At 36.2% G+C, this 26,541-nt stretch overlaps 1 protein-coding gene across 8 annotated transcripts in view; it reads left to right on the plus strand.

The window, feature by feature from the left end:
• The window catches only part of LRCH1 (leucine rich repeats and calponin homology domain containing 1), a 135,458-nt gene that overhangs the window by 11,092 nt on the left and 97,825 nt on the right, over nucleotides 1-26,541 (plus strand). The window contains exon 1 of one of the 8 annotated variants that reach the window (XR_012627656.1): nucleotides 10,667-10,717. The exons of 6 other annotated variants lie outside the window; for them this stretch is intronic. The gene's annotated coding sequence lies outside the window, so the exon portion shown is untranslated. Of the gene's footprint in view, nucleotides 1-10,666; nucleotides 10,718-21,212; nucleotides 21,286-26,541 lie in introns of those variants that run through there. One more of the 8 variants, XR_012627655.1, reaches the window with a different exon arrangement.

The following is a 26,541-nucleotide window of genomic DNA, read 5'->3' on the forward strand; positions in this document are numbered from 1 at the left end:
TTATTCAATTCAGTCTTTTTAAGGCATGGCAAGTGTAGTAACAACGAAGCTGTCTGTTTATTCGGTAAGGAAAGAGGAAGAACGTAGTGTCATTCATATGTTATATAATTAAAAACCACAGTGATGAAGATTTCTGGTCAAAGATGAAAGGAGCCTTCTCAGCAGTCAGGGGTGGAGGAAAGATGCCCTGCTTATTAAACAGCAGCTGTGATCAGTTAAGGGGAGAAATTTAAACCCAAGTTTCCCATGCTTGTTGTATGTTGTGTTACTAGGGTTTATTTTTTATTTTTTTTGGAGTTCATCTTGGTTCAAGAAAACTGTCTTCCACTATGTACAATGTCATTTCCCTACTCGGTAAGTTTTGCCTGTGATCCCTGTTCCAAGAGTTGAATTTCAGTCTGGCTGAATGCCTGTTCTTTGCCTGTGTTTCATTTACCAGCCAGTTCAGATTGCTTTGTGTTAGTGACTTGGTTTTTCTCCTCACTCATACATGTCCTGTCACTTGCAAGTTTTACCAGACATGGTATTTTCCCCTGCTTAGTAGTATTTTTGAAGGAAGATGGATGACCAAGAATTTGTTCGTGGGGTCCATCTAAAATATTTTATGTTTCCGTACTTTGTCTTATTTTAAGACCTATCAGTATAGGTACGTAGTTTGTATACAACATCAATGTACTTTGTCATTGTGTGTAGTTTTTTTATTTTTAATCTCTCATGAGCAGATGTTGCTTAGTCAAAGTGTGCAGAAACTAATAGAGTGCTTTACCAAATTATAGCTGTATTATAATGGATGTTTCCATTAATTATCTGAACTCCCAAATTTGATGGAAAACTATCCTGTTAGTTTGACAATATGTAGTTTCATCCATTATTTTTCTGAGGTATTTTGGGGGGATGAAAGAGGCTTGGTTTTCTTTAAAAAAAACCCCACATTTCTTCCCTGTCTTTGGAACTGCCCTCTTTTTTTTCCATGTGCTTACTCGAATTCAGCATAAAAGTGAAGATGATCTATGGCACATTCTTCAGTGAAAATCTTTGATGGAAGTGGTATGGATCTTATGATTTGAATGAAAAGATGAGCCAATATAAAATATTCAATAACTTCAATTTGCTAATATTTTTGTCAGGAAATTTAGAGATAAGACAGCCACTCTCTGGAATCATAGAATCTTTGTATCATGGTATTGCAGCTATTACTGCTATGTTAAATTGTGCTGTCTGTAACTGACATCCAACCAACCAATCAGGAACTTCTAAGGATAGAGAAAGTAGTCTTTTGAATTCCTTGTTTTTTGATTAATTTTAAAAGCCTTTTATGTAATTATGTTGAGTGTTATATAATGACTTGAAGAGCTGATTTCTAGTTTTAGTTGTAGTTGGTCCTATCGTAGATGTTGTTCTATGTTTCTGATAAAAATTACCTTGCAAACTTTGCTCTTCTCAGTGAGTTATTTCATTGTTCTATAATGATGCAGGTTATCCCTGGTTTTGCAGATTGGGAAAACTGAGGAACAAAAATTTTGAATGGTTTAATCCAGATCTCAGAACAGATCAAGGACAAAACTATGAAAGGAATCCACCTTTGGTTCTCTGGCTTTTATTTTTACATCACAATCAGGACAGTGTAAGATATCTTGAAGAATGAATGTTGAAGCATTTGAATTGAAGCTTTGTTCTGGAAGATGTTGGGATAGTAGTAAAGATGTAAAACTTGATGTTTTCTTTATGGTTTTAAGTCCTGGGAGTGATTTTAAATATATTAACACAATGCAGAAATGAAGAGCTCCCTTTATAGTAGCATCTGGCACAGAAGCATGATAGTAAGATTCAGAAGTATTCAGTCTCTAAAAGAATATCATTGTAGATTTGCAGTCGGTTAAGAATCAGGTAATATGAAAGAGTATTAACCTTACCAAAAAAAAAAAAAAAAAATATCAGTGTTTTGGCAAGAAGTGCTATACTCTTTCTGTCAGTTTTCATATCTTTATACATTTGGCTTCCTGAAGAACTGAAAAGGTTATTTTTGGTCTAGTGCCCAAAGCTAAAAATGGCTTCTGGAATCTTATAGCTCAGTTTGGTGTTGAACAGTTCTGTGTGGTAGTAGCATAACTGCAGTAATTGGTAGTCTCACTGAAGCATTTTAGTTATGCACTTAAATGTTAAGCTGTGGGAGATGGGGCCATGTGATCCTTCCAACATCTAGTTTATCAGAAAAATTTAAGCCATGTTTATCTATGAAGCAATCATAGCCTGAAAAAAACTAAGAGGCTTTTCTACAAGTACTTGTTAAAAGGGAGTAAGAATGAGTGTAGATTTAGACTCTACAGGGAAAGGCTCTAAAATGAATAAATAAATCATGGTATTGCCATGAGAATAGTGAAGCATGAGCATTGCAGTTAAGAATGGGGAATGGAACAAGTCTGTGAAGTCTCCTTGTGTTTCTGTCCAATATAATAGGATTTACCTTTAAAAGTGGAAAAAAACCCCCCCAAAACCATAACACTGCCCCCCCACCAAGTACACATTACTATATATGAATGTGTGCTTATAATAAATGTAGGCTTCGGAATAATTTCTGAATAGTTTGGAGTAGTCAGGAGAATAATGAGAGGCTAACTATATAAATCTGAAAAATTTTACACCAGTAAAAGGTCTGAAAAGGAGAAGACGTGAAAAGGCTGGATATTTCTTCCCTCTACATCCCTCCCAAATCTGTTAGCTTTTTCCCAGAATTTTTTGTTGGAACAAGTGGGAGTAGTGCACGGTGCTGCAGGAAAAGTAAAGCTTTCCTGACTAGAATTTGTATAAAAATACAATTATATTCATTTTTTTGTGGGTGAAGTCAGCATGGACAAATTCTGCTTGTGTTGCTCTAGACTTAGCTCATAAACATCCATAAAACCCACATTCTAAAATCTCCTGAGAAATCAGTATTGTTTTTTTGTGTTGTAAATTTGCAGTGTAAGGCTTTGTTAACACAGCAGTCTGGAAATATGGCCAAAATGAGTTCTGATCAGCTTTGTGATCACACAAATTTGAGATGGCCACACTAGTGAATGACTCTGCAAAGACTATTAATTGTGTCAGTGCTAATGTTTGAGAGTTACCTACATCCAAAATTACTGTATCTAAAATACAAATACTTTTGTTCTAAACCATTCATGAAAAAGAATCATTCCAGATCAGCTTCTGTAAGATACCTGTGCTCAGCTTGCAGAAAGGTTGAATTTTGCTTTCCTGGACTAATCAGAAACCTTGTCAGTTGTCCTGAATACAGCTGTTCCTCTAAAACAGAATCTTTTGTTTCATGTTTTGATGGCTAAGTAGTCTAAGCTGTTTGCATTTCTTGCTTACAACCTCTAGACCAATAGTTTTATAGAATGTTTGCTATTTTTAAAAATTAGTTTTGATATGGTACTTATTGAAGATAAATCACCTTCTCAGTTAACAGTATTTGAAGGAATTAGACTGTCTAAAATTTTTCCTTCCTTGTCTCTTAACAAAATCATCTTATTTTTCAATGTTCTTGTCACAGAAAAATAAAAATATTTGCAGTTAGAAGGTATTCTTCTGCTTGTAATGGATTCAGCTTGAAAAATCCAAGTATCTTTTGTTCTCAGTTGTAGTGCATTTACATTATGTCTTTGTGTGTGTATTAAATATATTAGATGCGTTATATAATTTAAAAAAAAGTTTCACCTGCTCTACTTTATGCATGCTACAGTTCTACTTTTTCATATGTTTCTAAATCCTTCCCTGATGTGTGAAATAGGTGTAGCCTGAGGATAGGCCAATCAAGATGTGTGAAAGAAGTCAGGATGTAGTGAGAAATATATTACTTTATTGATAATTACTATGATTAAGTTATTAAGGTTATGTGAGCATAACTACTATATGTCTTTCCTGTGGAATAGTATAATTAAATCCATGGGAAGCAGTGTTACAAAAAAGATAGTAGAGAGTAATAAGCTGTTAAGTTTTCTTGCTTTATTAAGAGAAGCTGCTTGCTTTTCGACTATTTTCTCTAATTTACTTCAAGAACATTTAATCACTTCTGTCGTTCTTTACCAGACGTATCTCTTATTTCATGCTGCTGTTTTCATTCTGTGGCTAGTGGACTATACTTGCCGAAGCGTGGAATAATTGATATCTCTTAATACTAAGAGAGACTTCTATGTTGATACAGTTTGACCCTCTGCCTAATACTGGCCATAAATTTCCCTTTGTATCTAGACCAGAAATTTATGGCTTATATGTACTGACTCGATTTTAAAGTATGCCAGTGATAATAGTATGATTAATTATATATTTCCTTTGGAAATAAATAAAAGAAATTACACACGTTATTTTATATTTTAGCTTTAACTTCTGGCATTTGTTCTTTTTTCTTTAACTAGTAGATCAGCTGATCCACTATATCAGACATTCACTCTTCTGCAGTTGTTTATAAATTAATTTTTACTTTTGTCTTTAATAAACTAGGAGCTTTGATTCATGAGGGGTAATTCCTATTAATCTAATTTAAGATGCTACTCTGGTTGTCCATCTAGCTTCCTACTGAAAGGTACTGCCCATCGAACTAGGGTGACAAGACTTAAATGGTGAAGGTGAATTTAAACTAATGGGACAGGCTTTGAATTGTGGTACTGAGGAGCTGGCACATGATTCCACTTGCTGCCCCTGTTCTAGGGAAAGTAACTGCCAACAGAGGAGTAAAGGGCAGAGTTGAGGCTGCTAATACCTTACATTGCTTTAGTGAATGTTGCAAGGGCTTGTGAGTCAGCCCTAAACAGACAAACCTTTGGTGTTCTGCCGTGAAATGATTTCAGATCCCAAATCTTGTGATTTCATGAAACCTTGTAGGTTTTTGGGTGCTTTAACCTTTTTATTGCCTTTCACTTAGTTATTAACTGAACAACTGGACACAGCAATTTGTGAGGTGCTTTGCAAAGACTGTCAGTGGAGTAATGTGTGTTCAGCTTATTTATCAGTAGTTGCTGTTAATGCACCCAACTTTCATGATAGTCATTTGCACCTTAGAGTTGGCGGGAGCTTGTAATTGTCATCGCTCCAAGCTTACGCTGTCATTCCCCAAGACTATGGTTGCATTCTTCCATGTTGTATTTTTAAGTTTTCATATGACAGGGTTAAGTATGAGCTTGATTGTGTCTAACCTACCGTGTGCTCCAGGCCGTCATGTATCTGTAACTTGGCCTTGCTGTTATTTATAGCACCATTAACATCAATCACTTGCAGATTTTATCAGCAATGGCTTTGTATTCTAAGGGGGAAAGTCTCAAAAATCTTGACTAATGTTGGGTTTTGGAGAAATACATATAAAAATTTTTTCATATGAGATGCTTAATGACTTCCTTGAGGATATTGTTCAGTTTCTCTGAGTAAATGTTGGATTAACACTCTACAACCAAATCAAAATGACTGATGTTCTGGTATGAACAAATCAAAGAGGCTCTTCTAGTAGACAGTATGTTCATATGAGATTATAGAATATGATTTGTTTCAGTAGTGTACAAGTTCTAGCTTCTGATGATGTTTTTTTAAGCTATCAAAGTAATTTTTTTTCCTTGCAATAATTTTACACTTGTTTCTCCTTTGGTGTTTTGCTATATGAATTAGGGACATAAAAATGAAGGTTATTTCTAATGTTGAAGAAAGTTTTAAATACAGGAAAACTTGCTTTTTAATTAAGAATGCCTCCTTGAGCATCCATTCTAGAGTGAATTGCTTGACGATTCTGTTTATAGAAACAGGATGTTTTGGTTTTATGAAATGTGGATTTCTTTGGAACTCATTTTGAGAAAGTGTTTGTGTGCCTCCACCCTGGGTGGAATGCAGATGACATCAGGTTTTTTTATGTACTGGTGCTTCAGCCAGTACATAAAGGCCAGCTTTAGAAGTGTCAGTGACATAAAAGGAGTTACATGCTAAGCAGTCTTTGGAATTGGTGGTATTGATGTCCAGGTGATCATATCTAAGGCAATAAAAATATAGTAGGTGGTTTGGCATTTTATCTATACCATTTTAAATATTCTAAATGATTGCCGTATAGGTTCCACTTTAAATCATTTTGTGATCTTTCTAAAGCATACCCCTTCAATTGTCTTTCTTGGATGGCAAAGCTGTGTTGTTCACTTCCTTTGGATCTCTTATCTGTGGTTTTCTCTCAGTTGTGCTGATTTTGGTTCAACTGGCATTTGATTTTAGTGGTAGCTTTTCCCTTTGGAAACTTTTGGTTAAGATCTAATTACAACTTCACAAAAACCGCTTCTTTAAACAGAATATTTGTTTGTAAATAAAAGGGCAAGTATCAGTTAAAATATGCAGTTAACTTAATAAAAGCTTTATTCTAACTTTGCATCTAAATTTTATGGGATCGTAGGATAATTCAGAGTGGAAGGGACCCCTGAAGGTCATCTACTCCAACCATCTGTGCAAAGTTGGGTCAAGTATGAACCTGTTCAGTCTGTGCTTGCCAGCTGAGGCGTATTTCATTTAGCTGAGGCATATTTCATTTAGCTGAGGCATATTTCATTTAGCTGAGGCATTTCCAAGTATCTTGAATTCCCAGATATCCCCCCTGTTGTGAATTCCCAACATCATCTTGGTGAAAGAAGACCCAAGGTGATTAAATTTGTGTACAACTTTGCTTTGCATCTGTGCAAAATAACTACTCAGACACCTTTTGTCTGCTGACATGTTTACCCATAAACCTACTTGTAGAGTTTTGCTCCAGTTGTGTATTGACATAAACTCTGACATGCTTTGCATCTGTTACTGAATGCAGACTCTCATTGTTAGTCTGTCTAGGGAATACTGAAGACAGGACTTAGGTTAACACGTTTTGGAATTGCTTTTACAACACTTTAAAAGAGAATAGGGTGGTCTTTGTATAATTTTAAACCCTATTCTGGGTACATTGGTATTTCTTCATTTGGAAGATATTCATGAGGAACTTGTAGCACTCGAGACTGAAATGCTTAAGGAGACATGGATTTGTTTAGGTTGAGATAGTGGCTTGGGGTTGGTTTTGGGGTTGTTTTTGTTGTGTTTTTGTTGTGTTTTTTTTTTTTTTTTTTAAAAAAAAGTTCTGATGGCAAATGTGGAATGCCTGTGTTTAAAATTACTGAACTGTTTAAGTGGTATGGTGGTAAATTTTACTTATTTGTTCTGGGTTAACCCCAGTAGGCAGCTAAGCCCAACACAACCACTCACTCCTCCCCAGTGGGACGGAGATGAGAATTGGAAGGGTAAAAGTGAGAAAACTTGTGGATTGAGATAAAGACAGTTTAATAGATAAAGAAAAAGGTGCATGCACAAGCAAAGCAAAAGTAGTTGTGGTGGGGGGTTTTTTTGACAATTTGGTGTGCAGGTAGGGTGAAAGGTAGGCATAACTGAAGTTATTGTCAAAATCCCTTCTGACTGATGTATGTGGGATTTTCCCTGTTCTGAATTTCTAAAATAAATTATACTTTATAGGACTAGGTTATAGCAGCATAAAGTAGCTTACTGTCTTTTATCTGCCTAAACTTCAGCACAGGTTTATTCAACCTATTTTCTTGGCAAGATCTTCTGTCATGCTGCTATATGTACCCTGCTGTCAGCATCTGAGTTTAGTTAGTTCCAAAGGAGTTTCAGTATGTCTGTGTTACTGACTGTAGTAGTATTTGTGACTTTGCAGTTATAGCTGTTGAAAGACAGTTACTCTTGCTCACTAGCTAGTATGTATGGTCTGGCATGTTATGCCTTGGTTTTAATTCTTACTTTCAGACTGTCTTGGGGAAACTGTAGCACTGTATCAGCAGTAATGTAAATATGAAAATATTAGGATAATTTGTTCTTATATTCCAGTATCAATGTTAGAAAATTATCTTCTGATATTTATATTAACTGCAATATATTTTCATTGTATACAGTGTCACTACTATATAACTTCATTAAATATGGTTTTAAAATGTGAAAGTTCTTCTCCCTTCCCCCCCAGTAAGAGGAACAGAGTATATGATAGAGGACAAATACTTGTTTTCCTTACGTTTCTTCTCTTTGGTTTCTTCTCTTTAGATTCTTTAGCAAAACACCAAAAACTGCAACTGTTAAAAGCAAGACAGTTAAAACCTGTTTTCTGAACTTAATCAGATTAAAATATGCAGGAGAACTCATCTGTGGCAAGATGATACCAGACTACTTTTATGATTCAACCATATATTAGTATAAAATAGTTTAGGTAATGAAATGCACTGGAGGCTGTTCTATTCAGCATCGCTATTGTTATGTGGGATTTTGTTTCTTTTTTTTTATGATATTATTAGCTCAAAGAGCAGTAACATATTTAATCAAGTGATGTCTTAGAATAGAATGTAATTCTCACAAAACTCTTCCATTAATTGAATTTTCCATTCTCATATGTGATTACCAATATGTTTTCTACCTCATAAAATATTAATGCAACATTTAATGATATTTCTATTTTTTTAATTTATTCCCATTACACCTATCAAGGGCTATAAACTTTCTGAATGGTAAATTTCAACTAGTGAGAACCTTCATGTTAAAACTGAAGAAGTTGATGAGGAATGGAACAGGCAGCAGGTATGTTGGGAGGTGATGAATTTCTAAATAATGTTTAAATAATATTAGCCCTCCAAATGCAAATTTTTTGTGCATTCTGTTAGCCTTTATGGCTAAGGGATTAGAAAGAAGGAATGTGGTATGTTAGGCCACTGGCAAAATAGTAGCAAATAGAGTTATGGTTTTACTATCTTAGCTTCATTAAGTAGTTTTGAACATGGGTATGACTAAATCTCCTTTAACTGTGTCTTGTAGTGTCCTCATAAATATAGTAAGTTGTAAGTTTTAAAGAAAAAGGAAGTATAGTGACGATAGTCATTCAGTTTATATCCTACTATACTGCATTTTTATATAGTTTGGTAGCATGTAAGTATTTTCCTTGGGGTATTGCTCTATCTTCCTTAATTTTCATTTAAAATGTTTGTCGGTGTACCTGGCAGTAAATTAATGGGAGGAAGTCAGTGTTTAAATAATATCATTTGACTGCATCATCTGTAGTGTTTTCAGGGACTTTCCATTGGATTTCCACTGTGGTAAGAGGTAGTTTTTTAGACAGCTTTTTTTTAAAAAGGAGCTTTGGCTCTTGGTCTCTCATAAAACTACTATGTAAACGCTGAACTGCAGATACAACTTTAGGCATTTTTACTGCAGTTTACTAATTTGGAGCAAAATTTGTAAGTTACATAGTATGAATCTATTGTTTTGCAGTGTTTTAGTAGTTAGCTTGGAATTGCACAATGAATACATCTGTATGGTATGTGAGAGTAAGATGGCAAAGCTACATTTTAGGATACCTGTTGGAAGTTTGTTCCTCCCCTCTCTTGCTTTGACAACCTCCGTTTTACAGTAAAAAAACTAGTTAATTCACAGAAGAGTTGAGTCTTGGGGCAAATACTGGCCTCCCTCTGACACTGAGGAAAAAAGAAGGGAACAGAGATTGAGCCCACCTTGTTTTTTTTCAGAAAAACAAATTCTGAGGTATAATCCCTTGAAAAGGGGGTTCTCTGAGAACTTTGCTTTCTTTAGTTGTGCAAGAAAGTGGATCTGTAATTCAGAATGGTTATTTAATAAAGGAAAGTTTATGAAAATGAGTGTATGATTACCTTGTTTTCATCAATTTTGTTTTTGATGGCCTATGTTTCTTTGAAGTGAAACTTGAAAAAACAGTTTTTAATACCAAACAGTAACTTTCAGCACCTAACAGAAAGACATTGACCTGCACACTTAAATACCTTCTTACTTGTGACTGAATCTATTAATTTATGGAAAAATCTTTTACTATTTTTATGTACCTTTTTTGTATGGAGAGAGCCAAATGATCTCTAATTGCCTACCTGGTATCTTGCTTCAAGTGAATGAGATAAATCTGAAAATTGAAAATGAACTAATTCAAGTTAACAAAATAAATACAAATAGGCTTACACGGAATACCATAGCCCCAATATCTCTCTGACCAATGATTTACAATATTACTTACTTTTAGCAAATGGCAAAAGTAATTGTGTAATTGTATTTCCCAGAATGCTGATTTTGTCCTGTTTGTGCTTGGTTTTTTTTTTTATAGTGAAAGTTTACTTTGCAAGGGCTAGTTGAGTCAAAATTTCTGAAGGTTGCCAGATCAGTATTCCTTGTTTTGGTGAGATTATCCGCCCAATATATATGCTTCATATTTGCTTGTAAGACTTTGAGGAAAATTTTATTTATAGATCACTGTTACTTTTTATCCTTGTTTGATTTGTGTGTGTGTGTGTATATATCTCTCTCTCTGTATCTCAAAATTAGGTCTCTCTAAGCCTTTGTAGGGGTGGTAGGGTACTTATTTGCCAGATAAAGCCACAGTTAAGCCATGAGAATGTATTTCCTTAAGACTATTCCCTGGGGTAACTATTCACATAAAAACACATTTGTTTTTAGGTTCATAATTATATGCAGGCAAAATATTTCAGATTATACTGACTATTGAAATTACTGCTTACCAGAGTTTTGTATAAAGCAGTTTCTCAAACAAGGATGTACTTGAACAAAGAACTGCTTCAGTCATTGTTCATTGTATTCTTTCATTTGCAGGGGTGTGCAAGCACGTGTGCATAGACATGTGAGAGAACTGTATGTGCACATACACACACTTCAGGTATATGGACTTAAAATTTGGATTTTCTTGTAGCTGGGAGAAAAAAGGCACGTTTTTATGTCCATGATTTGAAAATTAGAGGTTGTTCTAGTGTTGTCATGGGAGCTTTTCAGGATCACTTTTAAGAACTAAGTTTGTGATTTACACAGAATTTATTTAAAGAAGTTGTGTATATATTTCATTTTGAACTTGGTTGCTACTCAGAATACATACTTATGAAATTATGTTATTTTTACAGTAGTTTCTGCATGGTCACACTTTTATTTGCTTAGGTAGAAATGTAGCATTAGCTATTTTGTTATCTAGTTATGTATGTCATATAGTAATGTTATGTAAAGTATGCAGCTGACTACTGATTTAAAATCCCTATTCTGTTACAGAAAAAGTAAATACCAGCAGAGTATGAGCACCTGAAAATTCGAACCTAATTTTTTTTTATTTTGTTTGCATCCTTGTGCAATTGTTTTTCTAAGTATGTCTGGCTACAGTCTAGCAAGAAAAAATATGTTTTGCTTTTCACTCATGACTTTGATTTCTGTAGATATTTCCATGTAAGTTTTAATGCTGTCTGTATCATTACTTCCAAGCTTGCTTAGGGTCTGAGAGGAGTGAGCCATCTTAAACGTAAGGGCTGAGATATTTATGACTGTCTTGTTATCTGCTTTCTGATTCCTTTTTGATATTATCATAATATTTTGCCTTCCTTAGGCAAAGGAAATGTCTTTGTATTTCAGATACTTGATTGCATTCTGTTCCTCTGTGTGATGAGGAATACTTAAAAGACAGTATTTTAAGTGGATTTAATACAGAAGAGTGTTTTTAATACATATAAACACTAATGAAAAAAATTTTGTGCCTCCTCTGGGCCATTTTTGTATCATAATTGCATTCCTTAAAAATCAGTCTGCAGCCACTAATTCTTGCTCTTAGATGTCAGCGGATTAGTGTCACTATGTTACTTGAAGCAAGATGTGTTAAACCCTTATTCAAGGGTTAGATCTATGAATCCTATAGAAAAACTGCTTAGAAGCTGAAGCGGTTTTGTCATCCATTAAATTTCAGGTCTAACAGGCAGTTTTTACTGTAGGCTTTTTTTTGGTGGATTTTTTTGTTTTTTTAAGCATTAAACCCTGAGGCAGGTGTAATGGATGAAATTACCAGTGAAAGTTGAGTTAGTTATGCAGTTACTGATCTTTCATTTGAATAGAACTGTATCAGTCAAAAGAGATTTGTCTACGTATACATTGGCAATCAGCACAATTTGCAAGAGTGGATCTTGAAAGCAAAATAGTTGTTACTGGGGCCCCAGTCACCTTACTGTTACAAATTTAAAGGGATTTTATTTTTGACTTGTTCTGATCTCATAGACTGACTGTCCTTTTTGGAGTGTATTTTCAAGTTTTGTTGCCTCTAAAAGTTGATGTGCTCTCTGCTGTGCATTATAGAATGGTAAGTGGTGATGGCAAGGAGATATCTATGAAAAATGCTATGTTCAAAGTATCATGATAAGCATACAAAAAAAAATCACTTCCTATTCTGCTGAAACAAGAAATTATCTCTGTCATTGCTTTGAATGCCTAGAATAATTCTGATCATATATTGCAATTTGAAAGATGACTGGATCTAATGCTTTCAGAGTTGCACTTAAGTGGCTTACATTTGGCCATTGTCCAAATTTTGTTTTAATGACTAGTACTGTTTGGCATGACTTTCTCTCCTTGTATGTGATTTCATAAAGAGGTAATAAAATCAGGTTTTTCCAGTTCGAAAGACTTTAAATAAGGCTGACCTTGTTTTGAAAGTTAAGTTGACAGGGTAAGATAAATTAACATTTGATTATTTAATATGATTCCCAAAATACTATATTAGATACATCAGTGACTTAGATTTTTTAAAAATTTTTGTTAGTAAATTGGGCATAGGCAAGAAGTTAATTTACACTAGCAAAATTATAATGCAAAATTAAACTCTAATAATCACCTTTTCAAGGGTAATATTTGGAGCACAGCTGTTGCTTTTAAAAACATAATTCCTGTAATTTTGGAGGGCTGAATTTTTGGTTTGATGCTATGTAGTAATCTGTGTTACAAGTTAGTTGATATGTTGCAAGAACATTTTAATTGACATCTCCTTTTAGCATAGCTGTGCCTCCTGCTCCAGCTACTACAGGGCTATCACAGGAGCCATCAGCCCATCAGAGGCTCATCTCCACAAGCCCAGAGGAGCACAGAGGCACAAAGGCAGGCAAGGAACACAGATGAAGTATTTGGTGGAAGAGATGCTCTCCAAGTAAGCCTCAGCCCAGGTGTGAGACCCATCAGGATGAGTGAAGGCTGGAACACCTTTTAGACTGAGAGGGGTCCTGCCTTGGGGTATGGGGTGCTCTGGGGGCTGCAGGAGAAGAGCATTTTGGGATTGCACAGGATTTCACAGAATCATCTAGGTTGGAAAAGACCTTGAAGATCATCTAGTCCAACTATTAACCTAACACTGACCGTTCTCAACTACACCATCTCCCTCAGTGCTATGTCAACCCAATTCTTAAATGCCTCCAGGGATGGGGACTCCACCACTGCCCTGGGCAGCCCATTCCAACACCTAACTACCTGTTCTGTAAAGAAATACTTCTTAATATCCAGTCTAAACCTTCCCTGGTGCAACTTGAGGCCATTCCCTCTTGTCCTATCGCTTGTTACTTCATTAAAGAAACTCATCCCCAGCTCTCTGCAACCTCCTTATTATGGCATGCTTTGGAGATGAACCAAAGATCGGGAAAGGGAGTGATTTAAGTGGTTTGGGGATGAACATGTATGGGAAGATAGGGGTATTTAGGGGATAAGAAAGGCCAGTCACTTGTAAATAATTTGCTGGTCAGTATGCTTGTCGATCGTGCCTTGCCCCTGAACAGTCCAGTCTGTTTTATCTTATTAAATTCCTTCTTAACTCATTTCCTGGGGGAGAGACTCCTTATTCTGTGCACATGGGGGGGTGTGTGTGGATCTGAGTGCCAGCAACTGGAGTTGGACCTTGAGTTGGAGGGCCTGTCTGTCTGTGGTGCCAGCAAAGGGAGAGAATGGACTGCCAGCAAGCGGAGTGGGATTGCAGGTTACAGGGTCTACAGTGCCAGTGACTGGAGAGGCTGGAGCGATTGAAACAAGGTGCTGGTCACTGGAGTGGGACCAGGGTTCAGAGGCCTATGAGTCTGTGGTGCCAGTGCCTGGAGCGAGTGTGGGGTGTGCAGGTGTATGAGTGCTGGCAAAGATCAACCCAGACTAGCTAGTGAGTAGGTGAAGTGGTGAGGGAGCTGGGGAAGCAGGTGTGTGTGTGTCTCTTACGGGCAAGTCCACGGGAGCAGCTGGCTGTTGAAGGATCAAGAAAGTCCTGGCCAGCTGCTGAAGAGACTGTAGGGTGTGGGTGTCTTTAGGGATGAGACCTGTGTGTGTGTGTGCACCTCTCTGAGGGTGTCTGAGGATGAGACCACAGTGGGGTTGGCTGTTGGGGGACCAGGGGAGTCCTGGCCAGCTGTGTGTGTGTGTGCATGCATGCAGCCTCAGGGCCTCTTATGTCCAGATAGCAGCAACTGGGGAGACTGCGTGTCTGAACTCTGCTGCTGGAGGGATCCACATCATGCATATCTGTGTGTGTGTGTATAAATATTCTCACTAGCAGATTTCCATCCTGTTTAGTCAGAATGGGAGCAGGACGAGGCTGTTAGTTCTGCCTGTGGTTGTGTGCGTGTTCTGTGTGTATGTCATCATTATCTGCGTGGCCAGTTGTGTATATATGCATATGTGATGCATATATGTGCATCTGCCTACTGGGAGTACATTTTCCACCTGGCTGATGGTTGGACCTGGGGGCATGGGGCTGCAATAGCTTCTTTTTCCTCAGGTTGTCTCATCTGACCTGATAGTTTCCCCTAATATGGCATACTGGTTTTGATGTTTCAGTATCCATGTTTTTTAAGGTATCTGAATATGGAAAATGGAAAATATTTGTAATTACAGATATAAAGTATTTGATGGATCCACTTCTATATTAACATTTATTTAAAAAAGCGAGTCTTCTGCAGGAATTGAGTGTAAACAGTGTCTTGCATAGATACCCAACACTTGTAATATAGAAGTTCAGGTATAGGTGAATGTCTTGACGTGGGAAATTGCCCACTGTGAAGAGACTTTGATTTTGCTCACTCTGTTACCCGTTCACTTTGAAGTGATTAATTTTATTTAAAAAAAGTGACATTCAGTCTTCAGTAGTACAGCGCTGTTTTCATTTCAGTAAGCAAGAAGCATGAGCCTGAATTCACTGTTGTGTTTTAAAGCAGGAGAAAATGTCACTTAAGTATGTGACATCCTTTTCACCATCACTACAGTGTTTTAAAACTGGATCATATATTTGTGACAGGATATATCAGAGAAAAATTCTGCCTTTCTGGGGCTGTCCCTTAGCTGTGTAACTTTCAATCTCTGTTTTTTAAATATCTTTTAACAAAGTATAACAATGGTTACTGAAAATCAGGGTAATAAAAGCTGATACAGGTGTGTCCCTCACTATGATGGCTGTATATGCTTAAAGTCTTTTTAGACAGTCTTGATGTTTTGGAGCTGCAGGAATGGGGACCACTGCAATAGCTAGGGTACCCCCGTGGCTTTGTATAAAATCAAGATGTATGTGGGCTATGCAACTTGAAATGAAAGCCTTTGGTGTAGATTAAAGTAGGCAAAACATTAAACAATCTTACTGGATATGTAGCATTCAAGGGTGTGGAAAAGTTCACTCGGGTATTCCTTATAAATTCTTACTGAAACAAAGGCATGGAAAACCTTTCCCTCTGAACTTGTGTGGCTGAACCTTCTGTGTCAGAGAGACTTTTTGTGTGTTTTGAATCTGTTTAAATTGGAGGTGAAAGAGATCTTGCATGATTTTTTTGCTTTGGACAGTTTCTCTGTAACAGCAGTTTCCAAAGTGAAAAATACTAATTACATAAACGCTATTCCAATCAAACTGTTTACAGATCCTTGACATGAAACCTGAGGATTTCCTGAAAGAACATCCTTTCCTTTATGACTACTAAAAATACAAGCAATAGCCAGAAACAAAACCAAACTCTGAGTGCTAAGCAGTTTTCCAAAGGAGAGCTAGACTGCCTAATCCAGAGATTCTAGAATGACATTTTTTGTTTAAGAAAAGATTTTTTCATGTTTCTCAGTCTTGCAGAGTTGTAGAAGAATGAAGTTTTTATGGAAGTTACATGAGCAAATGGTAGATGTCAACTTTTGGTTTTTAAAGAAGAGTTAGACTTGATAGGAGCTCTGCAGACTGCTACTTAAAATGTAAACTTTGTTCAGAAAATTTGTGCTCTCTTTAGAGGGGCTGAAAAACTTTGAGCACCTTGACTGTATACACCTTTATTTCTTACATTTGGTTTAAAGCAGCTGAGTAGGAGTGCTTCTCTGTACTCATCTAGAATTGTTGTTTTCCCTTCTTACTGTACAAGGGCAATTATTGTTGTAGGGTTTTGCAAAGCTTGCTTCTTGCAGAATTGCAGCTGAACTTGCAATGAGATAAGCTTGTGGAAAGCATGTGCAAGAGAAAGGTAGTAAGCAAGCAAATAATTTCTAGAAGTGAGAGACATCTGTCAATTTACAGGTGAGAGGTGGTGATTTGGGCTCACTGTGGTCCACGGATGAGGAACACAACACAAAGCTACCTATTTTTTGTAACTGATGAAAGAAGTCTCTCTCACAAAAAGAGCATTCCTCTGAAAGATCGGTTCTGAGAATGATTGTCTCTGCAGTGGTGGTTGCCTCAAGCCCCTGGTAGTGTCAGCTTTAAAAAATCTGGAACATCTCTTGCTGCGGTGACTGTTTTTGCAGTCTGTTACCCTACCAATAACTGAATGTAATTCATGGATAAATGATGAAGTTATATGAATTTTATCTGGAATACTAGTGTTAGTGTTCGCCCCTGCTAGAATGTTACTGCTTTCTTTAAGTTCCTAATTAATAGCTAAGAATCATTAAATATAGCTGACTTCTGTGTATGTTGAGAATTCAGAGATTACAGTTGTATCTTAGCTGGACTTGAGAGTTGAGAGAACTTTTCATTAACCTCAGAACTCATGTCACCTGTTGTTTATTATTATTATTCCTAATAATGGGAGATGATAATTTCAGCAGTAATTTTCTCAGAATTGTTTATATAGCAGTAAGCAAGCTTGAGGGAAGCACATGGCTTTTGTGAGAAGAGCAGGAGGAACTTGAGAGGCATAATGTAACCAGATTAATTTAACCACGGATGTTTTTTTAATAGGGGTAAATACATTATGTTTTCAAAGTGGAGATAAGTGAATGAAACAGATTGGTCTGACTTTTCTGTGTTAGAAGAAACTTAAGAAACTTGCTATCCAGGACTGTGAGAAGGATTACTGAGTTGTGGCTAGCATTGGAAGCAGTTTCCTCTTACACGGTGAGGCCCTATTGTTTTTAAGAAAAGAGCAACATATTTTTCTTTGGTAATTCTGAATATTTTCTTTCCACAGCTCATAAGCATTTTTATTAGTGTGATTAAATGTTATACGTTTGGGGGTTTTTTCTGTCATGGAGTCTTGTCCACTCAAATTATCTGCACATGTGTAAAAGCAACCAGTTGTTATAAATCTTACACTGTTTAAATGTGTCTTCAGATCATTAATTTCATTTTATTTTATCACTTCGGACAAAACTCAGAATATGTGTTAGGGTGTTTGTCTGGAGTAATATCCTACAGGATCCTCTCATGGTTAAACAAAATGGTAAGCCATTTTACTATTAGTTTGACTTTCTGTAATCTAAGCATATTAAAATATCCCTGGCATGTCCTCAGTTAATTTAAGTTTTGAAGTGGTTTTAAAAATCCATTCATCCTGTTGTCACCAGGGAATTTGTCATTAATGTTCCATAAATTTAGTAGTGAACAGTGGTATTTTTTAAAATACCTTTATTTTTGAGGTGGCAAAGCTTAGATGAATATGCTTGATTTCAAAACTGTACAAGACATTTTATGGCTGGTGATAATAACTGAAGCATATTGAACAGAGTAGATACTCACCTAAAAGGTTAATTCGTTTCTGTACTAGAGATATTTTATTTATAGTGAAAATTATTTAATTTGACTGTAGAAAGAAAGGAGTGTCTTGGACCACTGGATTGTTAATGTAACAGCTTTATCTGTCTGGGTAATTTTTCTACTCTTTATACAAATATTCTAGACTCTCAAAAAAGATACTTGATTAAAATATTTGCTCTATATTAAAGTTCAGAATTACTGTTAATTTAGAAATAGAGTATGTTTTTACAGTACGTTTGGAAATATTTCAGATGGAATTTGTATTTGAGAACTGGAAACAAGTTTAAAATTCTTTTCTTTCTTGCTTTTTTTTTGATTGTGAGTTATCAGGACTTCTTCTGTGCCTTGATAGTTGAGATGCTTAGTTTGCAAGGTTTTCAATAAAAGAAAGGTAGGAAAGAAGGAAGGTTCTTAAGGGTTATGCTGAGGTCCCTGACTGGCAGTGCTTGTGGTTTCCTTGTGGAATTTTCTGAAATGAATGTGAATGAAGATGGGACCACTGGGGAAAGAAAAAAGTAAATAAAAGATGTACATTAAAAAAGACAACGAAACCTTCAAATAACATAGCAAATTAGTATCCTGTGGCTGGCCATAATGAATAGACTAACCACAGTATAGAAACTGTTTCTGGATGATGTTGATAGCCAAGGCTAAAATAAACCCATTTTTTGGATATGTGATTATTCTCTGTGATATCTAAATTCTCAGGAGAACTGAGCCTTTTTTATTATTGAATGTACTTGCTATTTAAGAGCACACCAGAAAAGCAGAGAAAAAAGCATTTTGACTAAATTATTGTCTAGCATTTGCTTATATATATAAAGCAATGCAAATCGCTTTTTAATTCTGAAAGGAATAGCTAATAAAATATAATTGCCTTAACTTTTTGGCTTTATTTAAAAATTGGGTGAAAATTCTCTGTTGGAACTAATAGTGAAAGCTAAGCAAGGATATTGCTGTTTATTCCCTAACTTTGTATATCATTAGACATAGCAAAAGTATCTATATTGGCACTAGTTTATGGTCTACACTGTTATTGTTGTTAATCCACCTGCCCTAGTACAAACTAGGAATCTGAATTTTGCCAATGTAGGCATATTTTCTGAATCTTAATGTTTACATTTAGTAAATGCTGGGCAACGTAACTCTTCAGTCTGCTGCAAAAACAAAAATAAACTTAAAATGTCTTGGATTCTTCAGGCAAAAGCTGGCTTCCTAGCCTGGTGTTTGAAAAAGTGTTTGTGTGTGGTAAAGACAGGGAGATTCTCTTGTCTTTTTCACCCCTTCCCTGCCACTTTCAGCAGTATTACTGTGCATTTCTTTCCTCCTCTGAATCCTTTTACAGCCTCTCTGCCTGATAATTTTCCCTTAGGAAAATGTCATCTTAGAACATATATCTGGGGTAAGACAGGCAGATCTAGCTTTCCCCATTAGTCTGGCTTTGCTGGCTTGTGTTACTTATTAAATATGAATAATACAATTCCCCTTGCACTTGAAGCAAATAATGTGTGGCATCTTTGAAAAACTAAAGACAGTTTGCTGTGTCTCCAATCTCTGTCTTGTAAAGTAGATGTAACAGTAATTTCTATGTGGTAGAAGCATGGTAAGAGCAAGTGTGATAAAGGAGAATACACTGGTATCTCAGGACTCATGAAAATGTGTCAGCAAGATGCAAGAACAAGTGCTGGAATGAATAGGGAAGATGGAAGAAAGGTTGGAACTAGGAATGGGGGAAAGATGGGTTGTATTATAGTAGGAAAGCATTTGTGAGCATGGAGGTGAGCATTGCCCCTCACCACCAGCTGTTTTAACAGTTTGGTATAATTTGCAGCTACATTAAGCTGCCATTAAAGTTTTTCTTTGCACCTCTTAATTTTTATTTTTTAATGACTACAGTATACTGAGAATGTATTTATTTAATCATGCTTAAATGCTTTTAAATAAAAACCAGAACTAAATAATGCAATAAAAATGCTAAAATGTTGGCGTACTAATAACTAAGCTGTCTCAAAAGCTTGTTGCTTTTTGAGATCATATGTGTAAGGATATCTGGCTAATGACTATTTAGATAGACAGATAATGACCAGAGGAATAATGACAACGTGGAGAACTGAGCCAACTTAATCTGACTTGGCTGCTCCTAAAACCAGCAAAGGTGACTGATGAAGCCATTATCCCTGTCGCAAAACCTGCTGAGGTGATTCACTGGAAGAAACTCTCTGGAATGCCAGGCAAATTGAGGAGGGGGAGCTGTTGAATAAAGACTATAGGAGTGCTGAAGGGGTGGAATTGGGGGCTGAACAAAAGAATTTTGGGGTTGTACAGATCTGTTAGGGGATGTTTAAGGCAAGGACTAGAGGTGGAGACGAGAAGGATCGAAGTGAAATGGGGAGGAACAAGTATGGGGAAAAAGGAGAGAAGGAAGGGATAAAAGGGTCCAGTTGCATTCAAGCAGGCAGCTGGTTAGTACATTTGCCTGGCAAAGCCCTGTTTGATCACCACAGCTTATCCTATCCTAGTGAACACTTTTTTTTTTTTAATGTCCTGTGAATGTCTTTGTAGGATGTGTGTGATATCTGCTAGCAGACTTCAAGCTGGGCTAGCCAGCAAGCAGGATGAGGTCTGAGAGATAGGCAGTAGAGGGACTGAAGTTCTGGGAGGTAGCTATTAGAGACAGTAGTGAAGGCTTCTTTATCTGAGCATTGATCCTTAGGAACACGATGGACCTATCCATGCTGTCTGTGGGTGTTCAGTGCACTACTGTCCCCTTTTATTCATCTCTGTGTTTGTGATGAGCCATAAATGAGTGTTTCTGTCCCTTTGGAATTACTGCTCCACCTTGCTACTTGGAAAGGTGTTAGGGAGCAGCAGCTCTTATTGACCAGGCTAGAAGAGGAGGGAATCCATGAGTCCCTCAGTGTACCATATTTGGCCACCTCTAAGAAGTGAGCTTTTTGCTTCTGCGGTTGTTAGTTATCTGTGAGGGATACTTTGCAGTGTTTGATGCTGCACTCAAGACTAGTTTTCTGTATCAGGATTGTACCCAACAGCACAGAACAAAATTTTCCGTGTTGGAGGCCTGGATTTCAAAAAATGGTTAACACCCTGAACTCTGTTGGAATTTGATATGCCCTTTGGGTGATTATCACTTCTGAATGTTAGGGTGCTTTCACTTTCAGATTTTAATGCTGCAGAGTCCTGACAACTTTCTCTCCATAAGCATGAATAAACATGTTACTGATTTAAGTGTACACTGTATCTTTTAGCACAACAGCTAAGTATTCCAAGTTGGTTTTTTTTATTACTCCTCTGTTACTGCCATAAAATTACTTAATAGAAACAAATAGAAAGTGCTAATGACGGGGAGAGAGGTTGAGTGTTTTTTAGGCAAGAGCATATGAGAAACTACTGCAAAACTGCTTTAAAACAAACACTGGTAAATGTGAAAGCGTAAGTAGGTAAGTGTTTTTTAGGGTTACTCCCCTTTCTAGCCCTTATTTCCAAACTGTTTCCAGCAGTGCGGTTAATATAAAACTTGTTTTCAGATGAAAACCGCAGAAAACAAGTTTTCTGTCACGTATGTGTATCCTTGCAATCCCAGTTCAGTTGTCCCTTTACCATAAGGAGGCCAACTGATGAACTCAGCCATCCAAAGGGACTAACCTGCTATGCAGAGACCATGTATGTCGGGGAAAGAAAATCTGCAAGATGTAATTGAATATGAGTTTTTTTTATGGTTTTCATGGTTTTATAGTTGGATTCTTCAGGGGCAACTCTGAAAATCAGTTTTGTCTGAAGAGGAAATAACAGTGATCATTTCATATTCTTATATTTATTCCATTGTGAACAGTTCTGAAAACAGGAGAAATTCTTCGTGTGAGAAAAGCCTGCCTTCAAACTACTGGATGTGATTATAAGTAGTGTAGTATGAATTTCATGAGGCATTGCTGCTTGTTATGTCCTGGTTTTATTTTAACAAAACTTACCTGGTAGATCTATGGTCATGATTAGTTTTGTTAATAAACACAGTGGCTGAAGTAGAGAGCTTCTATAACATGATTTTTATCTCAGATGTTTGGACAGTTTGTTTTCTACCAGCTTTATGCAAACCAGTATTCTTAGAAAGCTGGTTCTGAATTCTTAGAATACTTAGTTCTTAGTCACCCTCTCCTTCTCTAGCTGAAAATGAAGTGCTCTTCTGCTCCATTTTACTGTTTACTTTCTCTTTGTTGACTTGACTGAGTGTTGGATTATCATGCACTAATGAAGAGAGGTTAACTCAGTTGTCATCTCCAGATTCATTAAGTAGTATTTTTGTTGTATACTGTGACTGGATAGTATGCATGGCACAAGGTTGCTTCCTCTGGTTTTAGATGCTCTTTAACAAAGTGATACAACTTTGCCAAATACTATTGCAAAACATGAGTTTTACCAGCTCTAGTTAAGACAGAAAACATCGTTTGTTATGGATTTGACAGAGAGAGTAAATGTGATCTATAAACATTGTAGACGTATCTGACTGCTAAGATACATCATCTCTTCCTTGCACCTTGCTGATATAAGACAAGCCCTTCTAACAGGGATGACATATTTTACAGTAATTCGCCACTTGCAGCTCGAAACAAAGATTTTCAAAGGACTTGTTTGAACTGCTCTTGATGGATGGTTGTGTTCTATTTCGTATCTATGGAAGGATCCTTCTGTAGTCTTGAAGCAATTTTAAGAGATTTGTGAAAAGAAAAAAGAAAAAAAAAGGCAATAAAAATCTTGGTGTTAGAATCAAGTTGGTTGAAAGTATCAGTGTTCCTACAGTTCTGTATGAGATGTAACTTCATTATTTGGGTACATTTTACCAACAATAACCATGATCATTTACCTAGGCTTCTATTGCATACTGTCCTGATTCCTGCAGGATGAAGGAAAGGATGTGTTACTCAGTGCTAGTAATGATTTGAAAGACTGTGTGTGTGACTGCAGATTAAAAAAAAAAAAAAAAGCTGTGGGGATCATGAGCCTACCATTTCTACAGTTGTTAAAATATTTCTGTTATGTGGCAGCTGCACCACTTGAAGTTGAGAAGTTCAATCACTTTCTTTTAACTTGCTTTATAAAGAGTGTGAAAATTTACTACTACTAAAAGATACAAAATCTTTGGTCTTAAAAAGACCACTATATAAGCCATAGGATCAGCAATAAAGCAGTTGATGCAGCAGTTTTTATAGGGACCTGAAACATAATCCTTATGTTAGGAAACAGATGATGGACGACAAACTGTGGTGGTTCAGTTACCCTGGAAGTGACTGCTATCCAGGCAGCTGGCTGAAAAAAAAGAGGGCCCAAAATACAATGAGGAAAAAAGAAAATTTAAGTCAAGCTGACACTTGTTGCTGTATTTAGTTAAAACCTCTTAACAAAAATGAACTTGACTTTTGACAGGGTTCTCACACAGCTGTGTTAGTTGATGGCACTGACAGCAAAAGACTGATTCTAGCTGATCCTTTTCTCTTCCTGAAGGATGCACTCATCCGAGCATGCTTTTACCTGAAACTGCAGTTTAGCCTTCCTGTAGTTCATGCAGTTACACTGCACTTCATGAGCTTCACTTCATGAGCGTGTAGTTCATGAATTTCAGCCTTGCCTTAGGTTTTTCCCTCTGGAATTTCTCATCTTCTAGCAGGTACATAAGCCCAAAGTTTGATCTCATTTCTGACTAGTACTGGCCACCCTTTTTGAAGCATTTCCTGGGTATAAAGTAGTTCTTAGTCTTCATTCCATAACAGTAAACTGCAACTGGTTTATTCCAAAGACAGTGTTAAGTTTTCAGCTCAGCCAGGTGAGATGAATCCACATCAGATGAAGGAACATATTTCTGGGACTCTTTTCCTCTTCTTGATAAGTTTAAAATACAAATTTTGTTTAGGAAAATTAGAAAAAGATGAGCAGATCCTCTTCTAGTTTTTACTGCACATATGTGTGCTGCTTGGACAAGTGTGTAAACATTTTATGGATTGATGGATCTTCTGTTTAGAAAAGAACAGTAAAGGTCATGTAGTATTCAATCTATAGTAGTTACTGACTTTCTTGATAATGTCAAAGGACAAGCTTTTAGAAGGGTTGAAATAATGACTGTGCTATTGTAACTGTATCTAAGCTATTTTTGCTAAAAAGAATTGCAGATTCATAGAAGGGAAATCATATGGGAACATAAATCCAACCCTTGGTTTGTGATAATTGCACCTACCTGAACTGTCTTGAATATGGTATGCTTTGAATGAAGCGGCTGTTGTTAAAGTATTAAACTATTTTATTAACAACAGAAATATTATTAATAAACAACTGTAAAAAAGCAATGTTAAGCATGTTACACAAACTTGTATTTGATCATTTGCTTTAAACCATTATTTACTACAGGGCTGTTACATATCTAATAATAATATTTCTTATCAAAGAAACCTAAATATAGCTTTTGGATGGATGCTTTGAGTAGATAGTATTTAAAGGGCAAGACAGATCACTAAATCTGCAGCCTGTGAGAAAATGTGTGGTAACTAGCTGTTCTAATTCTATATTAATTTTTTTTGATCCTGGACTTTTTAGAGGGAAGGGTTTTACTTTCCAGTCTGATCAACAGATTGTCTCTCTTAATACCATAATCTCCTGCAAGAGCACTGGAAGGGTCTTTTCTGAATCCAGTTCAAAGACCACTATTAGTTCCATTGTGCATGTTGTTGTGCTGCATGTGTTTGTGTTCTTAGCTTCTCCCTATGGCATCCCAGTTTTTCTGAGCTGCAGTTGTGGGGCATTTGTAGATTTAGTGTAAACAAGGAAATATACAAAATATTCCACCCCTTAGCTTAAAAATGAGTTGAGACTCCAACTCACGAATTTGCTTAAAGGAAATTAATTATAGTAGTTCATAATAAAATTACTTTTTCATAATACTTTTACATGTTCTGCATGTTCTTCGGTGATTTCAGAACAGTAGATGTTAAGACTAAGGTGTTCCTTTGGTCATCCTTTTCCAGATATTGAGTAATCTTGATTTTCAGTCATTTGTTGGAATTGCAGCTAACAAAAATAAAATAATGTAGGCACATCAGAAGCATGACATGTGCTGTTGCTTCAAAGGAAGACATTGTTTTTATTCATTATGTTATGCCACTTGAAACATAAAGGCTGGAAGTTTTCCAAAACTTAAGTTTTCTACCATCAATGTCCCATTTTGAGATGGAGAAATGAATGCTACCATCATGTACTATGGGTAAATAGGGAAACTCAAATTATGCTTGTGTGTTTGTGAGCAAACATGTTTGAAAATAATAGGTTATTTTTTTAATGTGCTGTCAGTTTTTATTTGAATTTTTTGGAAATCCACATTATTGCAATACCAGCATTGCCTTAAAGCCCTGTCAAATCTTCCAAAATTTTTCATAATTGTAAAACAGAAGACAAAAAAAGCACCTGTTTCTGAAGTGTAAAGTCTGAAGTTTTATCAGATGGAAGAAAATTTAGGAGTCCATAGAAAGTGAACATGGGATGTAAAATTTGTGTATCCTCTGAGTTAAGTATGTTGCTTGTATTATAAGATTACTGAACAGCTTAATGCAGCTCAATTATGGATGTAGTGAGTATGAACTAGTATAGAGAAGCAAGCCTGTTAGTGTAACTAGGGGAGTGTGATTGATGGTTTTACTTACCTAAGTGACTTAATATTATGTTTGCAGAGATACTTGCAAAATATCAAGAATTAGGGAATTCTTTTCCCATTGGTGTTCCCATGGGTATGTTGCATATATTGCATTTTATTGCCTACATTATACATTTAATGTCTTAAACATATTTTCGTTACTGAATTGTTATCAAAGACGATCAGTAATAAAAGAAGTGACCCTACTGACATCTTAAAAATCAATTTTGTGCAAGTATTGTAGCTTGTTCAGTTGTACTCTGAAAATACTTAAAATTCTGATGAATGAGTGACTCTGGTTTTGCTGCCACAGTGATCCTCTGTGTAATATTCCCCATGTTTTTGGAAGAGTCATATTGTTATCTTTTTTACTTAGCAAAATTTCAGAGTCAGAATTTACTGGCACAAAAATCTAAATTTTATTTTGCTAGAATATAGTTTGGGTTTTTTTTGTATGCCCCAGAATTTTAGAAGTATACTTTAATTTGATCAAAACGAAGGCGTAACCACTTTTTCATTGGAAATAAAGAAAAAACCCACCATCCACAGCCCATAGGGCACTTAGAAACTACTGGCTTCATCATTTTGTGCTATGTAAATAGTACGTTTCTATGGCATGCCAGCTTCTTTGTGATTTTTCTCTCTAATGGGGAGATTAAACACAGAATTTCTAAGGAATTGCAAAAAATAGTTTTCAGAATAGCTACAGATCATCTCAGATTTTTAAGAAACTAATTTTAAAGAAGTTTGTTCATAACAGTAATAAAAGTCTAAAAGTCTCAGTCTGCGGGACTTTTGCAATGTATAATGATTGTTAAGAGCTCCTTGTACAGTAAATCTTAGGGTTTTTGTTTCTGCTTTTCAGTGTTTACTTTTTCCCTATGGAAACTCCAGGATACTGTATCTTCTGCAACTGGCAAGAGCAATTTGTCTCTTAACTTCGGGGACTGAAAAGGGAAGTCACTACTGAATTTGATTCCTATTTAGTATTTGGTATGCAGCTATTTTTAACATAGTTCCAAAAATG

The sequence above is a fragment of the Strix uralensis genome, chromosome 2 (assembly GCF_047716275.1).
Source record: "Strix uralensis isolate ZFMK-TIS-50842 chromosome 2, bStrUra1, whole genome shotgun sequence".
Taxonomy (NCBI): domain Eukaryota; kingdom Metazoa; phylum Chordata; class Aves; order Strigiformes; family Strigidae; genus Strix; species Strix uralensis.